Below are 18,076 nucleotides of genomic sequence, written 5' to 3' on the forward strand. Positions count from 1 at the left end.
ATCATAGTGATTTGCTGTTTTTATAGATTGTGCTTCATTTAAAGCTATTACAAAATAATGGCTATATTTCTCTATGCTGAACAATATTTTTGTTGCTTATTTGTTTTATACACAGTAGTTTGTATCTTTTAATCCTCTACCCCTACCTTGCCCCGCCCCCCCCCCCCAACCTGGTAACCACTAGTCTGTTCTCTATGTATGTGAACCTGTTTCTTTTTTGTTATATTCATTAGTTTGTTGTATTTTTTAGATTTTATATATTAGTGATAACAGAGTATTTGTCTTTCTCTGTCTGACACATCTCACTAAGCATAATACCCTCTTGGTCCATCCATATTGTTACAAGTGACAGAATTTTATTCTTTTCTTATGACTAATACTCCACTGTGTATATATGCCACATAGTCTTTGTTCATTTGTCTATTGATGAACACTTTGGTTGCTTCCATATCTTGGCAACAGTAAATAATGCTTTATTACTGTTAACATTGGGGTGTATGTATCTTTTTGAATTAGTGTTTTTGTTTTCTTCAGATGTATACCCAGGAGTGGAATTGCTGGATTATTCCAGTAGTCCTATTTTGAGTTGTTTGAGGAAGCTCCAGATTGTTTTCCATGGTGGCTGCACAAGTTACTTTCCCCCCAACAGCACCCACATCCTTGCCAACACTTGTTATTTTCAGGCATTTTGACGATAGCCATTCTGACAGGTGTGAGGTTTTACCTTGTTGTGGCTTTGATTGGAATTTTTCTGATAATTAGTGATGTTGGACGTCTTTTTATGTGCCTGTTGGCCATCTCTGTTTCTTGTTTGAAAAAAAATGTCTATTCAGGTCTTATGCCCATTTTTAATCACCTTGTTTATTTTTTTGATATTTGAGTTGTATGCGTTGTTCATGTACTTTGGATATTAACCTCTTATTGGTCATATCATTTACAAATACTTTTTCCCCCTCAGCAGATTATCTTTACATTGTGTTGACGGTTTCCTTTACTGTACAAAAACTTTTAAGTTTGATTAGGCCCCATCTGTTTATTTTTGCTTTTGTTTCTTTCACCTTAGGAGTCAAATCCAAAAAAAATTTTGCTATGATTTATGTCAAAGACTGTCCAGCCTGGTTCTGGATTTATCATAAGTGAAAAACTCAATAACTTCCAGTTTAACAAGAGAAGTTATAACAAGTGTCTGCTTAAGTCTTAAATTAGTTCTCTGAGTTCTAAAATGTTCTGTTATTTTCCTTATGACATCCATTGTTGTCTTCCTTACTGTAGCGAGTAAATAAAAGTATGAAGAAAAGATCAAACTTTGAAAAAATATGCTCACAATAATTTTTAAATGATATTTGCAACTGAATTTTTGTGAGTTTTTTTTTTTTCATGTGGACTATTTTTAAAGTCTTAATTGAATTTGTTACAATATTGTTTCCATTTTATGTTTTGGTTTTTTGGCCATAAGGCATGTAGGATCTTATTTCCCCAACCAGGGATTAAACCAGGACCCACTGTGTTGGAAGGTGAAGTCTTAATCTCTAGACTGGCAGGGAAGTCCCTTCATTTTATCATTTACTTTTATTACTAAAGAAAGGTTTATACTGGGACATGCTAATACTCCACTGGCTATTTCTCACCAATAGAGCTTGGATATTTGGGGATCTGCCATTTTGGAGACAGAAATAGTCTTATTTCATGGAGAAGTCATGCTTCAATATAGACCTACCAACCACCAACCAAAGCTTATCACCAACTTCTAGCAAAATAGTTAGTATACAGCAGGTGATGAAATGTTTGTTGAATGAATAGTTAAAGGGATGAGTAAATCTGTTTTCTGCACCTTGTATAACCAACGGCTATTACTTGACCAGAGTCACACAATTACTTATGGAACAATCCCAAAAATGAAGCCCAGTTTCTTGACTTCCAGTGAACGTGTCCCCTCTGTTCTACCACCTCATTGGACCAGAACCAAATGTCACTCAGCCTCTTCTTATCTGCTCTTACAGTCAGATTTGAGTGACAGAGTGCAAGGCCGAATGACTGGCATCTTTTGTTTCTATTTTGGGGGTGGATTTTTTAAGGTGGGTTTTTGTTATCTATTATGGTTTAGTAAGAAAGTAGAAAGTGGGAAAGGTGGAAACTAAGAAAGTGATGTGAGATGTGAGAGTTGAACCATAAACAAGATTGAGCACCAAAGAACTGATGCTTTTGAATTGTGGTGCTGGAGAAGACCTGAGAGTCCCTTGTACAGCAAGGAGATCAAACCAATCAATCCTGACAGAAATCAACTCTAAATATTCATTGGAAGGACTGATGCTGAAGCTGAAACTCTAATAATTTGGCCACCTGATGCAAAGAGCCAACTCATTGGAAAAGACCCTGATGCTAGGAAAGATTGAAGGCAAAAGGAGAAGGAGTGCAGAGGATGAAGTGGTTAGATAGCACTGACTCAATGAACATAAATCTGAGCAAACTCCAGGAAATAGTGAAGGACGAGGTAGCCTGGCAGGCTGCAGTCCATGGGGTCACAAAGAGCTGGGCTTGACTTAGCGACTGAATAACAACAACAAGAGTAAAGGACTTAAAAATCAGAAAAACTATAAATCTATTTCTCAGATGGTTTATATTTGACAGGCATTGCAATATAGCTTACTCTATTTTCTATACCATAAAAAGTAGTTATTTTTAGACATCTTGTGATCCAGAAAATGGAGGATTCTGTAATGACTGGCCTTCCCACCAGTTTGTTTCACCCTATTAAGGGAGTGATGGGCTGTGTGCTGTGTTAAGTCACTTTAGTCAAGTCCTATTCAGTAACAAACTTAGTATATTTAAGATTGCCTATAAACCCACAACTCAATTTAGTCTTGAGAGGTAAAATCTTATAAATAGAGTGCAGTTTGAGTCCTGAAAAAAAAAAAAAATCTCAGAATCTTTCATAACAGATGAAGTTAAATTGCTCTTAATTTATTATTTTTTTTAATGGACACTAGATGTATATTGACCTAAGTTATATAGTAACAAATCATTTGACTAAATTCTTACTGGCATTTCATGTTTTATACATGGCTTTAAAGGAAAAGGTTAGATATTAATAATAGGACTTCTGTTTAGTTCAGTCACTCAGTCATATCCGACTCTTTGTGACCCCATGAACTACAGCACACCAGGCTTCCCTGTCCATCTCCAACTCCCAGAGCTTGCTCAATCTCAGGTCCATCAAGTCGGTGATCTCATCCAACCATCTCATCCTCTGTCATCCCCTTCTCCTCCTGCCTTCAATCCTTCCCAGCATCAGGGTCTTTTCCAATGAACCAGTTCTTCTCATCAGGTGGCCAAAATATTGGAGTTTCAGTTTTAGCATCAATCCTTCCAAGGAATATTCAGGACTGATTTCCTTTAGGATGGACTGGTTGGATCTCCTTGCAGTCCAAGAGACTCTCAATAGTCTTCTCCAACACCACAATTGAAAAGCATCAATTCTTTGGTGCCCAACTTTCTTTATAGTCCAACTCTCACATCCATACCTGACTACTAGAAAAACCATAACTTTGACTAGTTGGACCTTTGTTGGCAAAGTAATGTCTCTACTGTTTAATATGCTGTCTAGATCGGTCATAACTTTTCTTCCAAAGAGCAAGTGCCTTTTAATTTCAGTCATCATCTGAATTTTATCTTCATCTTTTAATGATGAAGATATCTTCATCACCCACTGAAATGTTGTGAAGTAATTAGCCTCCAACTAATAAAAAAAAAAAAAATTTTAGACCAAAAAAAAAAAAAAAAAAATTGGAAAGGAGTACGTCAAGGCTGTATATTGTCATCCTGCTTATTTAAATTACATGCAGAGTAGATCACGTGAAATGCCGGGCTGGATGGAGCACAGTCTGGAATCAAGATTGCTGGGAGAAATATCAATAACCTCAGATAGGCAGATGACACCACCCTTATGGCAGAAAGTGAAGAAGAACTAAGGAGCCTTTTGATGAAAGTGAAAGAGGATAGTGACAAAGCTGGCTTAAAACTCAACATTCAAAAAATGAAGATCATGGCATCCAGTCCCATTACTCTATGGCGTAGACAGAGAAACAATGGAAACAGAGAGAGACTTTATTTTCTTGGGCTCCAAAATTACTGCAGATGATGACTGTAAAATTAAAAGATGATGATTAAAAGATGAAGATATCTTCATCATTAAAAGATGAAGATAAAATTCAGATGATGACTGAAATTAATTTATTTAAACTGAAAAATGTCCTTCTAAAAACAGACTTGGATCATGAGACCAGTAGAGAACATATCTGAAGATTCCACTATCAGAAATAGCCAGCATAACACAGGAAACGTGATCCTTTTTTGGAAATGTAGCAAGGGCTTAAGTGCAGGTACTTGGACGTTCTCTGATAAAGTGAAAAACTCTAAACATTTATCTGCATTAGGAGTTTAACAAGGGAAGAGAAAAAGCCGTGTGGTTAGAAATGATCTACAGGATAGGAATGAAGACCAGCTTTCTGTTTTGAGTGCTTTGCAAATGTGTATTTCTGTGTGTCTAATACAATAAATAAATACTCTCCAGCACTTCAGATTATTTATATTACTCTGGCCTTTCTGTAATCTACTCATGTTTTAAAATCTCTTTTATCACACTCAGGTTTATTGATTATCAGCATTGCCTTCTATCACTGTGAATTTTAAATTTTTTTTTAGATCTTCCAACTTTATTACCACAAAAATATATTAAGATTCTTAATCTGCTTTATCAGGAAACAAGAAACATAGCCTATTGTGGTAACATATTGTGGTAGAAGGCAAAGCAAGGACCAACGAACTGTTGAGATTTAAATCCCAGCTTGGCCACTGCCTCAGATCTTTGACCACTGGCCATTATTTAAGTGTTTGAGCCTAATTTTTTTTGAATATTCAATAGAAACTGTAAAACTCACATGGAGTTATTATGAGCTTGAGATGAGATAACATATGTAAAATCTTAACTCAATAACTGGCCCTTAATGAAGGATAGTTCTTATTGTTATTATTATCACCTCACCCTGATTAGAATCTGTCACTCTAAGGAACTTCCCTGATGGTGTCCAGTGGTTAAGACTTTGCCTGCCCACACAGGGGGTGCAAGTTCCATCCCTGGTCAGGGAGTTAAGATCCACATGCCTTGCGGTCAAAAAACCAAAGCATAAAACAGAAGCAATGTTGTAACAGACTCAGTAGAGACTTTTAAAAATGGTCCACATCAGAAACAAACAAAAACAAAAGTTAGAAGAATCTGGCACTCTGGAGTTAGCTAAAATGTTAAGGTCTTGGCTGAATAGGCAAAGTGGGGAATGTTCTGTTACAGCCTTTAGTGCTTGAACTCTGGACCTCATTTGATCATAAAAGGAGAAGTGTGTGTGTGTGTGTGTGTGTGTGTGTGTGTGTGTGTGTGTGCGCGCGTGCTAGAGAGAGAGAGACCAGGTCAGAGACACCCATCGTTAGACTTGACACAGCTTCTGGGTATCTTTTAGTCTTTACCCTCCTCTCTTCCTTCTTGCTGGCACACATCTTCAACCTGTCCTTGCATCTCTTGTCTCCTGCTCCATTCATGTCCATGATTTCAACACTCACATATCTGCTGATGGTAGCAAAATCTCGAATTAATATTTACAGCTCTCCTGAGCTTCAAATTTGTATCCCAGTGGCTCTTCGGGCATGTCCCTTAGTCTATTCAAACTCAGCATTTAAAAATCTGGGCACATTATGTTTAAGCCCCTCTCTTAGCTGCTAACCTGCTTCTCTTGATTTCCTCTCTTTGGCTAGTAAGTTCACCATCTACCCAAAACCTTTGGTTAATTGTCTCAGAGTCATTCTGAACCCAATCTAAGTTAACTCACCTGTCAACCCTACTTCTAAATCAACTCTCATTTCTTTGCCACCAGCAAGTTATGAGGAAACCCCAAAGGTTGGCTCAGAAGTCAAGTGAAGTCATTGACTATGTCAAAGACTGAGGAGTGGGGCACAGGAGCAGCTTCTGTAGGCTGGCTCAGGGAAAGATCTGATGAAAATGGTCTTCAAAGACCAGGAGAGGAGAGGAATTGATAACTCTGAGAATTAGCAGAGCTTTTAAGGAAGTTTGCTAAAATGACCAGAGAAATTGGTTGGAAACTGACATCGGAGGAAGTGGGTTGAGGGGAATTTGTTGGTTTGTCTGTTTCCATGTTTAAGTTTTTGTGCTGGTGGTGATGATCCAGAAGAAGGGGTGGAGATAGATAAAATAGGAGAGAGGTGGGAACATTTGGGGTTCCATATATTTGAGAAGGTGAGAAGATGTTGACTCTAGCTCTTGAGCGCTGGCTTTATTGGTTCATCTTTACTATCTTTGTTTTTCCGAATGAGTGCAACGCTTTGTTGATGATCAGTGTTCAGTGAATCTGTATGTAACTGTTTGTTCTTCTGTTGATGTAGGGGGAAAAAAAAAGAAATGAAGAACCCCAGGGTTAGCAGAAGGAAAGAAATCTTAAAAATTAGGGCAGAAATAAATGCAAAAGAAACTAAAGAGACCATAGCAAAAATCAACAAAGCTAAAAGCTGGTTTTTTGAAAAAATAAACAAAATTGACAAACCATTAGCAAGACTCATTAAGAAGCAAAGAGAGAAGAACCAAATTAACAAAATTAGAAATGAAAATGGAGAGATCACAACAGAAAACACTGAAATACAAAGGATCATAAGAGACTACTACCAGCAGCTCTATGCCAATAAAATGGACAACTTGGATGAAATGGACAAATTCTTAGAAAAGTATAACTTTCCAAAACTGAACCAGGAAGAAATAGAAGATCTTAACAGACCCATCACAAGCAAGGAAATCGAAACTGTAATCAAAAATCTTCCAGCAAACAAAAGCCCAGGACCAGATGGCTTCACAGCTGAATTCTACCAAAAATTTAGAGAAGAGCTAACACCTACCTTACTCAAACTCTTCCAGAAAATTGCAGATGAAGGTAAGCTTCCAAACTCATTCTATGAGGCCACCATCACCCTAATTCCAAAACCAGACAAAGATGCCACAAAAAAAGAAAACTACAGGCCAATATCACTGATGAACATAGATGCAAAAATCCTTAACAAAATTCTAGCAAACAGAATCCAACAACATATTAAAAAAATCATACACCATGACCAAGTGGGCTTTATCCCAGGAATGCAAGGATTCTTTAATATCCGCAAATCAATCAATGTAATACACCACATTAACAAATTGAAAGATAAAAACCATATGATTATCTCAATAGATGCAGAGAAAGCCTTTGACAAAATTCAACACTCATTTATGATTAAAACTCTCCAGAAAGCAGGAATAGAAGGAACATACCTCAACATAATAAAAGCTATATATGACAAACCCACAGCAAGCATCACCCTCAATGGTGAAAAATTGAAAGCATTTCCCCTGAAATCAGGAACAAGACAAGGGTGCCCACTCTCACCACTACTATTCAACATAGTGTTGGAAGTTTTGGCCACAGCAATCAGAGCAGAAAAAGAAGTAAAAGGAATCCAGATAGGAAAAGAAGAAGTGAAACTCTCGCTGTTTGCAGATGACATGATCCTCTACATAGAAAACCCTAAAGACTCTTCCAGAAAATTACTAGAGCTAATCAATGAATATAGTAAAGTTGCAGGATATAAAATTAACACACAGAAATCCCTTGCATTCCTATATACTAACAATGAAAAAACAGAAAGAGAAATTAAGGAAACAATACCATTCACCATTGCAACAAAAAGAAAAAAAAAAGAATGCATACTCTTTTAAAAAAAAATTTAACTGCGCTGGGTCTTCGTTGTGGCTCATGGACTTCTCTAGTTTTGGTGCACAGGCTCCAGAGTGCAGAGCCTTAGTAGTTGTGACATACTGGCTTAGTTGCCCCACAGCTTGCAAGATCTTAGTTCCCTGACTAGGGATCGAACCTGAGTCCCCTGCATTGAAAGGCAGATTCTTAACCCCTGGACTACCAGGGAAGTTCAAGAATGCACACTCTTTAAATTTTCTTCTTCCCTCTCTCTTCCATATTGTACTATGTTGTACTCTACTTCATTCCCTTAGTTCACCCAATGTTATTTTCATAAGGGGGAAAGAGAGAGGGCAGTAGGTGGGGAGAAAGAGAAAGAGAGAGAGGTGGCAGGGGAATCTATGAAACTTCATGGAAATGTATTGTTCAGTTTTGGAACAAATAAAGCCTGGCAGTGATGGAAACACTGTCTTCTCTGTCCCTGCCTCACGTGGAGAGCCCCGTTGTTTTCAGGGTACCCTAGCTGTCGATCAACCAAAGTCCTCTGTCACTGGGGCTTTAATGCCGATGGATAGAGGGGCTGTTCTCCCACCCACTTTCCCTCCCCCCTTCTGATGCCACAGTGTTTTCCTCTCTGGCTCCATCCCTATGTTCCCAACTGTCTCTCCACCCACCCACACACAGGGACTGATTTCCTATGTGGGACAAACTTTTTCTTTTCCTTATAAAACTTGAATGTACTTTGTGGTGCTAACTGAGTTCTCTTTCTGTTCCGTGTCTAGAGAGCCTGTTCTAAACCGTGGTGAGGACTGTATAGAGGCATTCTAAACTTCTCTTTCTCACATTTTCTAGTAATTAAGTATCTTTGTCATAAAAGAAAAAAATGTTTGGTCTGAATGTTTAATGATGAAGCAGATCAGACCACCACTTAACTACCTTAAAGATAATTGAGTAATCATTGATACGTCTCACCTGTTATCCATGTGTTTGATTTTGGATGACTCTGGGCCTAGGAATGAATGGCATACCCTACAAATTTTGCTTCTCTGGGAAAAACCATCATCTCCCTGATCCTTCCAGGTCAGGATCACAGGGAGAGCCATGGATTCCACAGAAGAGCTGATGCGGGGCTGTTTTAAGATTTCCCTAATTCAGGGATTTGGAGACCAGCAGTTGGCTCAGGCAATACAAACTGAAGCCAAACTTCTATGGATTTGAAGCTTTTTCTTACACAAGTAAATGCTACAGATTCTCACCACATCCTTACCTAATTCATTCAGTCAGCCTTGCACAGCCCATATTTCAGTCTCTCAACTTTCACCCCAAAGCTAAGATTCTCTGTTGCCTTAGCTTTTGGTGCCCTGTGTGTGTGTGTGTGTGTGTGTGTGTGTGTGAGAGAGAGAGAGAGAGAGAGAGAGAGAGAGAGGGAAAGAGAGAGAGAGAGAGAGGGGGAGAGAGAGAGGGAAAGAGAGAGAGAGAGAGATGGAAGCAGCAGGCCCCTATGGAAGAAGCAGGCAGTAGGACCTTCCTGCGTTTAGACTAGAAGCCTGACACAGGGCAATTGTTTCTTAGGTTGATTGGTGATTTGTGATGGGGTCCAGTACAAAAGGAGAAGCTGGACCTGTCCCTGTCCTTCTCTTGTGTTTTAAGTAGGCAATATGGAAATAATTAGGTACTTACTAATGAGAGAGAATCTAAAGTTGCGAAGAAAACAAGCGTGGCCAGGGAAGCCATCATGGGCTTGAGTGCTGAGTTCATGATGAAGGTAATCCTAAGACACCAATTGATGGAAAGAAGACCTTAACCCACATAAGAGAAGCTTCACCCACTAGGAAATGAGGTTAATTGGTATTCAAGGCCTAAAAGTTACACAATTCTAAAGGTCCTATGTAAGAAAATGAATATACAATGACAAATATAAAGTCACTAGAGTCTCACCCAGATTCTTGGTAAAGACCCAAGCCAGTCATAGACCTTGAAGTTTAAACTGTTGAGTTCACACAAAATCCTGCTAATCACTATAGGGGCTTGATTTTTAATGATGTTCAGAGCTTTTTTCAAGTTAGTAAGCATCCTAAAAATAAACCCCACTTAACTTGTGTGAGGTATTTTCATTGGAGCAAAAGCCTGATTAAAGTATGATGTGTACATCAAATATATTGACATCAGGCTAGCAAATTAGTAGATATATTTATTTATCTGATCACATTGGCAACAGGAAAAGCATTGAGTCCACTTATAAAGAAAACTACCTAGATTGCTAGGGTTTCTTTTTCATTAGCAAGGTATAAAAAGTCTCCACTATTGTAATGCCCTGCCTTCCAGGCTATTGGGGTTACATTCTGAGGTTATAAGCTGCTTCTTATACTTGCTCTTTTCTCTTCAAACCTAAGTTTGTTACAGTATTTGAAAGGGTCCTGGAAAGAAAAATATACAAAAAATAATTTCAGTAAGTATATAGTTTCTTTAAACTTGATTACTATATAAGACTCAATATGATAAGGTAGATTAAATTTATTTTATCTCAGATTTATCAATTTTCCCTTCATAATTAATGTATTGTAATCCTTTTCAAAGTGATCTTTTTCTAAATCTTGGCTTGTCTCACAGTCACAAAAATATTCTATGTTTCTTCTAGAAGTTTCATCGTTTTACCTTTCATATTTATATCTGTAGTTCATTTAAGATGGATTTTTATGTTATGGTGTGAGGTTCAGTTTCGCCCCCCCCCCCATATTATCAATGAAGTACAAATTAAAACCCTAATGTACTTATACTATTATTGAGAGATTATTTTCCATGGGCCTCTCGTATGTCTATATGTCTTTTTGTGGGGGCGGGGGGGGGGAGGTTGGGAAACGCCACACAGCATGCAGGATCTTAGTTTCCAAACCAGGGATTGAGCCCATGACCCCTGCAGGGGAAGCCCAGAGTCCTAACCACAAGACTGCCAGGGAAGTCCCCCTGCATGTTTTGCAAGCAGAGATAATACTCTGCTTTGAGAGCTGGCCTTGTCCCTAATTACGTTTTCAGAGATGTTTGTAGAGTCTACAGCCTTGGAAGATAAAGAGAATATCTCCTTCTGGAGTAAGGCAGGCCTGCTCACTGTCCACTTTAAAAGAGTCCGCTCCCCTAGGCACAAGATTACTCTCCTGTAATGCACCTCACTGCCCATGCAGGTGCCATCTGGCTTCACTTGCGAACAGTGGGGCTTCCTAGGCGGCACAGTGGTAAAGAATCAAGAGATGTGGGTTGGACCCCTGGGTCAGGAAGATGCCCTGGAGTAGGAAATGGCAACCCAATCCAGTGTTCTTGCCTGGAAAATCCCATGGATAGGGGAGAGACTAGTGGGCTACAATCCATGAAACCACAAAAAGTTGGACATGACTGAGCACACACACACACACAGGAACTGAGGCTTAGTGTATCCGTCCAGACCACTTAATAGTCTAATTACTGTAATTGATGTGATGTAATCAAATGTCCCCCTTCTCTGACCCAGGAATACTGAATCTTCTTCTAAGGCCCATGACACTGCAGTAAGTAACTAACTTGGGTATATAATAAAATCCTAGTCCTTTATAGCTCTTGATACTTTGCATCCTCTAGAATCACTGTAAATAAAAAGATGATTGATACCAATTATTGGAAATGACTGAAGCAGAACTCTCCCTGTTGGGAAGGTAAATTGTCACATCCATTTTGGGGAACTGTTTGACAGTATCTACTAATGCTAAAAATTTATGCCATGACTCAGTAAGTTCCTTTCCTGGGTTTTTATAGAACCCAATACATTTCTATTCCTGATGGAAGTGTATCTATGTTTACCAAAAGCCATGTGTGAGAATAATCCTAGGCACACTCTTTAGAATTGCTTCCAATACAAAACAACCCAAATGTCCATCAGCAGTAGAATGGACAGATACATTGCTGTAGATAGATTTCATTGCTTCATACAATGAAATACTACAAAGAAATGAGCATTAAAAAAAAAAAAAAAAAAACTACAGTTACAGCAATGTGGAGGAACTTTGCAACATAACATTGAGTGGAAGAAGCAACATACAAACCAGTACATATACCAGTGGTATATTCCAGGACAGGAAAGCTAATACATAGTGTTAAACATCATGATGGTAGTTTTCTTTGTTGGTGGTTAGTGAAAGGCATGGGGCACTGAGCAATTCTCCAATTGGTGCTAATTATGTTCTCTTTCTTAAACTGAATATTGGCTTTGCAAGTGTGTGTCTGTTATGTGAAAGTGCATTAAGCTGTAAACGCATGACTTGTGGACTTTCCTATATGTATACTATGTTCCAGTAAAAAGACAGAAATAACAACTCTGAGGCCTTTTAGATAGCAGAGTAAGTTAGCTCAAATAATAATTCTGTCTAATGTTACCTCATTCAAGATTAAACAGAGCATAATTTTGAGCTCCATTGGGCTTGGAGAGCAGAGTTCAGAAACTCCATAAAGAAAATAATAGTCTTGGTGCTAAAATTGCTTTAAAAATGAAGCTATTTAATATTTATATGTCCTTATGCATGCTCGGTAATTTTTCTTATTTTTTGAAAAGTTGAAATATGTTACAGGGTGAATCATACAAATTCAGAGTGAATTTATTAAGATAAAAATTAAGAATTTTACTTAATTCAAGATTGTCTTTGTAAATTGGTACAGCTACTGTGGATAACAGTATGGAGGTTTCCCTAAAAACTAAAAATAGAGCTATATGATCCAGCAATCCCACTCCTGGGCATATATCCAGAGAAAACTGTAATTTGAAAAGATACATGCATCCCAGTGTTTACTGCAACACTATTTACAATAACTAGGACATGGAAGCAAACTAAATATCCATCAACAGAGGAGTGGATAAAGAAGATGTGGTATACATATACAATGGAATATTACTCAACTAGAGAAGGGCATGGCAACCCACTCCAGTGTTCTTGCCTGGAGAATCCCATGAACGGAGGAACCTGGTGGGCTGTAGTCCATGGGCTCGCAAAGAGTCGGACATGACTGAGCAATGAAGCACAGCACATTACTCAACTAAAAAAATAAAGAATGAAATAATGCCTTTTGGAAAAATATGAATGGACCTAGAGATCGTCATACTAGTGAAAAAAGTCAGGCAGAAAAAGACAAATATATGATATTGCTTATATGTGGAATCTTAAAAAATGATAAAAATGAACTTATTTGCAAAACAGAAACAGAGTCACAGATGTAGAAAACAATCTTATGGTTACCAGGGGGTGAAGGTAGTGATAAACTGGAAGATTGGGATGGATATATACACACTACTATGTATAAAATGTTCAAAGCAGTCTTAATCATTGATGAGTATGATTCCATTTAATCTTCTTACAAGCCCTTGAACTCTACACACAACCCCAAAACCAACATCATACTTGGACTAGTTCATGACGTTTTTTTGGCTGCCCTCTGTCTTTGTGGCACTTGAGGATCTTTCACTCTGGCACATGAGGATCTTTCACTGTGGCACTTGAGGATCTTTCTCTGTGGCTCATGAGGATCTTTCACTGTGGCACATGAGGATCTTTCTCTGTGGCTCATGAGGATCTTTCACTCTGGCACATGAGGATCTTTCACTGTGGCACATGAGGATCTTTCTCTGTGGCTCATGAGGATCTTTCACTCTGGCACATGAGGATCTTTCACTGTGGTACATAAGGATCCTTCACTGTGGCACTTGAGGATCTTTCACTGTGGCACATGAGGATCTTTCACTGTGGCACCTGAGGATCTTTCACTGTGGCACATGAGGATCTTTCACTTGGCACATGAGGATCTTTCTCTGTGGCTCATGAGGATCTTTCACTCTGGCACATGAGGATCTTTCACTGTGGCACTTGAGGATCTTTCACTGTGGCACATGAGGATCCTTCACTGTGGCACATGAGGATCTTTCACTGTGGCACATGAGGATCATTCACTGTGGCACATGAGGATCTTTCACTGTGGCACATGAGGATCTTTCACTTGGCACATGAGGATCTTTCACTGTGGCACTTGAGGATCTTTCACTCTGGCACATGAGGATCCTTCACTGTGGCACATGAGGATCTTTCACTGTGGCACATGAGGATCGTTCACTGTGGCACATGAGGATCTTTCACTCTGGCACATGAGGATCTTTCACTTGGCACATGAAGATCTTTCTCTGTGGCTCATGAGGATCTTTCACTGTGGCACATGAGGATCATTCACTGTGGCACTTGAGGATCCTTCACTGTGGCACATGAGGATCCTTCACTATGGCACTTGAGGATCGTTCACTGTGGCACTTGAGGATCTTTCACTGTGGCACATGAGGATCTTTCACTGTGGCACATGAGGATCTTTCACTGTGGCACTTGAGGATCCTTCACTGTGGCACTTGAGGATCTTTCACTATGGCACATGAGGATCTTTCACTGTGGCACTTGACGATCCTTCACTGTGGCACATGAGGAACTTTCACTCTGGCACATGAGGATCTTTCACTGTGGCACATGAGGATCTTTCACTGTGGCTCATGAGGATCTTTCACTCTGGCACATGAGGATCCTTCACTGTGGCACTTGAGGATCTTTCACTGTGGCACATGAGGATCTTTCACTCTGGCACATGAGGATCCTTCACTGTGGCACTTGAGGATCTTTCACTGTGGCTCACAGACTCTGTAGCTGTGGCCTGGGCCTAGTAGTTACAGTGCACAGGCTCTCTAGCGTGGCACATGGGCTTAGCCGCTCCGCAGTGGCATGTGGGATCTTAGTTCTCCTACCCAGAATTGAACCCCCATCCCCTGCATTGCAGGGCAGATTCTTAACCATTGGATCTCCAGGGAAGCCCCAGGTCGTGACTTTAAAGAGTGTTACAGTTTACGTTACCATTCTTATAGCAACATAAACCTAGCAAATATAATTTGTGAAATGACAGCAATGTAACAAGAAGAATCTGAAGAAAAATTTTTAAGTGAGCAGTGAATGGAAATAACCACCGTTCCCTTAAAACCTGCTCTGCAAAACTTAAGAAATGGTGAATTACTCATAACACTTGCTCATTTGTGTTCTGACTCATTCGCCTTTTAACATTATGTTAAAGGAAGTTAACAACACAGAAAGTTAACCCAAGCTTATCAAAGTGTGCAGGACAGAATTATCTGTAACAAATTTTAAAGAAGCTTATGTTAATTGGCTCTATTTAAAAATCCTTTTTGTTGTTGTTGTTGTTGTTGAGGCTAGAATTTATTATTACACCAGAATACCAAAGAAACAGGAATAATTATGTTTCCTATAACACTGTTTTTGATGCGCTAATTGAAAGCTCTCTGCTTTGGGTCTTTAGTGGGGGCAGGACAGGGGAGATTCTTCATATAAAGTTCTAATTCTTCTGAAAAAGGCTTAGGAGCCACTTCTGAGAAGATATTACAATGTAAATGAAAGAATTTTGACCATTTAAATGTGCAAATGATCGTGTAAGAACTGTAGTCTTGAGAGAAATTTTTTACTAGGTTACTTGTTAAGTCAAGAGACGTACAATCCACCTGCAGTGGTAAAATCTATTTTTTATAGTTTGCTTTGGAACTGGTATGAGACACCAAAAATAAGCCTATCCAGGATTAACTAACCTTTAAAATTGCCCTTGGAAAATCAGTGTTCCATATGCTCTACTAATGCAAGCATTACCTGTTAAAGGCTTCAACAATTAACCAAACATCCCATGGCAGGAACAAGGCAGATTTTAAAAATTCTTTGAGATCCCATCAAACATCTGCCATAAGATTCTATTCTTTTCTTTTTTTGACCAAGGTTTGGTTCCCTTGCTTATTTTGGTTTCACTGTCACAAAGATTCATGAATAATAATGAATAAATTATATGCATCTGTATTTATAAGCTGTCTCTTGATTTCCTTTAAAAGAGAACATGGCTTGTTTAGGCAATAAAATAATGTACTAGCCAAAACATAAGTAAGTCGTTCTATTATTGTCTCCCAGATTCACATTTATGAAGTTAAAGCAAAGACATATGGACCTGTGTGGTAACCACATGTGAGATCTGCTTTGAGAAACAGTTCGAAGACTTTTTCTCTTTCTATTTGGATGGTCTGAAGGATGCACCAATTCACTCATTCACAAGCTAAAGTATATGTATGATGACTGCATTGTAGACACAACACTAGAAATAAGGAAGTGGGGACAGGGTTGGTGGGAATAAAGATTTCAAGACTAAAGGACGTAAGAATTTGGGGGAAAAGAATGAGGATGGGAAGGACCAGCAGAGGCTGACACAGCTGTGAAGACCCCAGCAGAAAGAACTTGATAGAAAGTGTTAGAACTACCATATGATCCTGCAATCCCATTCCTGGGCATATACCCATAGAAAACCATAATTACAAAGGATACATGCACCCCAGTGTTCATTGCAGCACTATTTACAATAGCCAAGATATGGAAGCAACCTAAATGTCCATTAACAAAGGGACAGATAAAGAAGATGTGGTACCTTTATACAATGGAATGTTACTCAGCCATGAAAAGGAACAAAATTGTGCCATTTGCAGAGATATGAGTGGATCCAGAGATTGTCATACTGATTGAAGTAAGTCAGAAAGCAAAAAATATTATATATTAATGCAGATATGTGTAATCCAGGAAAATGGAACAGTTGAACCTATTTGCAAAGTAGAAATAAAGACACAGACATAGAGGACAAACATATGGACACCTAAAGGGGGAAGCAGGGGTGGGATGAATTGAGACATTGGGATTTACACATATACACTACTATGTATAAAATAGATAAATATTGAGAACCTACTGTATAGCACGGGGAATTCTCTCAGTGCTCTGTGATGACCTAAATGGGGAGGAAATCCAAAAACAAGGAGAGTATATGTATATGTATAGCTGATTTACTTTGCTGTATACTTGAAACTAACACAACATAGTAAAGCAAATAAACTCCAATTTAAAATCAAGCAGTTGTGTAACACTTAAGAAAAAAATAAATTAACAAGAATTACAGCTTATTAAATTTTTTTTTTTTTTAAAAAGAGGGACTTGGTGCCGGCAGTATTTTGTTTTCTTTTTTAAGTGAGTCTGTTGGCAGTGCTCGGATATGAATGATGAGGGGGAGGGGCCTCTGGATCAGCCCTCTGTGGTTTCCAAATTGAAGGTGAGACATCCTGATTCAGTACTGTTGGCTGATGACAGTGAGAAGAAGGACACAGAACTGCTGTGAAAGATGTTTGCAAAGGAAGAATTCATGTCATTTCCTATCTGATCAGATGGAGAGACGGAAGAGAAGAAAGGTAATGTGTAGAGTCCTGGCTGAGGCAGTTAGACTAATATCTCCACTGTGGAAAAGGAAACCTAAAGACTTGGTAACAAGCTTTTATTTTAGATATAGTCAGATTTCTTGGTTTTATTTTTTGCTTTTTATCAAAGTACAGTTGCTATATAATAATTATGTAAGCTGTTGTATCTAAGTCGTGTCCGATTCTTCGCGACCCCAGCACGCCAGGCTCCTCTGTCCTCCACTATCTCCCAGACTTTGTTCCAGTTCATGTCCATTGAGTCTGTGATGCTATCTAACCATCTCATCCTCTGCCACCCCCTTCTCCTTTGACCTTCAGTCTTTCCCAGCATCAGGGTCTTTTTCAAAAAGTCTGCTCTTTGCATCAAGTGGACAAAATATTAGAGCTTCATTAGAAGGACTGTTTCTTAAGCTGACGCTTTCCTCCATCTCCTTCTCCAGGGGATCTTCCCAGATCAGAGATCGAACCTGCATCTCCTGCATTGGCAGGCAGATTCTTGACCACTGAGTCACCACCAAGAAAGCCCCATTATGTAAGTGACGGTGTACAGTGCAGTGAGTCACAATTTTAAAGGTTATACTACATCTGTAGTTATAAAATATTGACTCTATTCCTGTGTTGTCTAATATATCCTTGTAGTTTACTTGATCCCAAATAGTTTATATCTCTATTTCCCTACCCCTATAATGCCCCTCCCCCACTTCCCTCTCCCCACTGGTAATCACTAATTTGTTCTCTATACTTGTGAGTCTGCTTTTTTGTTATATTCACTAGTTTGTTGTATTTTTTAGATTCCATGTAAGTGATATAATTCAGTATTTTTCTTTCTGTGACTTATTTCACTTAGCATAATACCCTCCAAGTCCATCCGTGTTGCTACAAATGGCATTATTTCTTCTTTTTTATGGCTGAGTCGTATTCCATTGTACATATGTGCCACATCTTCTTTTTTTCTCTTGTTTATAAATTA

Source organism: Dama dama, chromosome 23 (genome assembly GCF_033118175.1).
Source record: "Dama dama isolate Ldn47 chromosome 23, ASM3311817v1, whole genome shotgun sequence".
Taxonomy (NCBI): domain Eukaryota; kingdom Metazoa; phylum Chordata; class Mammalia; order Artiodactyla; family Cervidae; genus Dama; species Dama dama.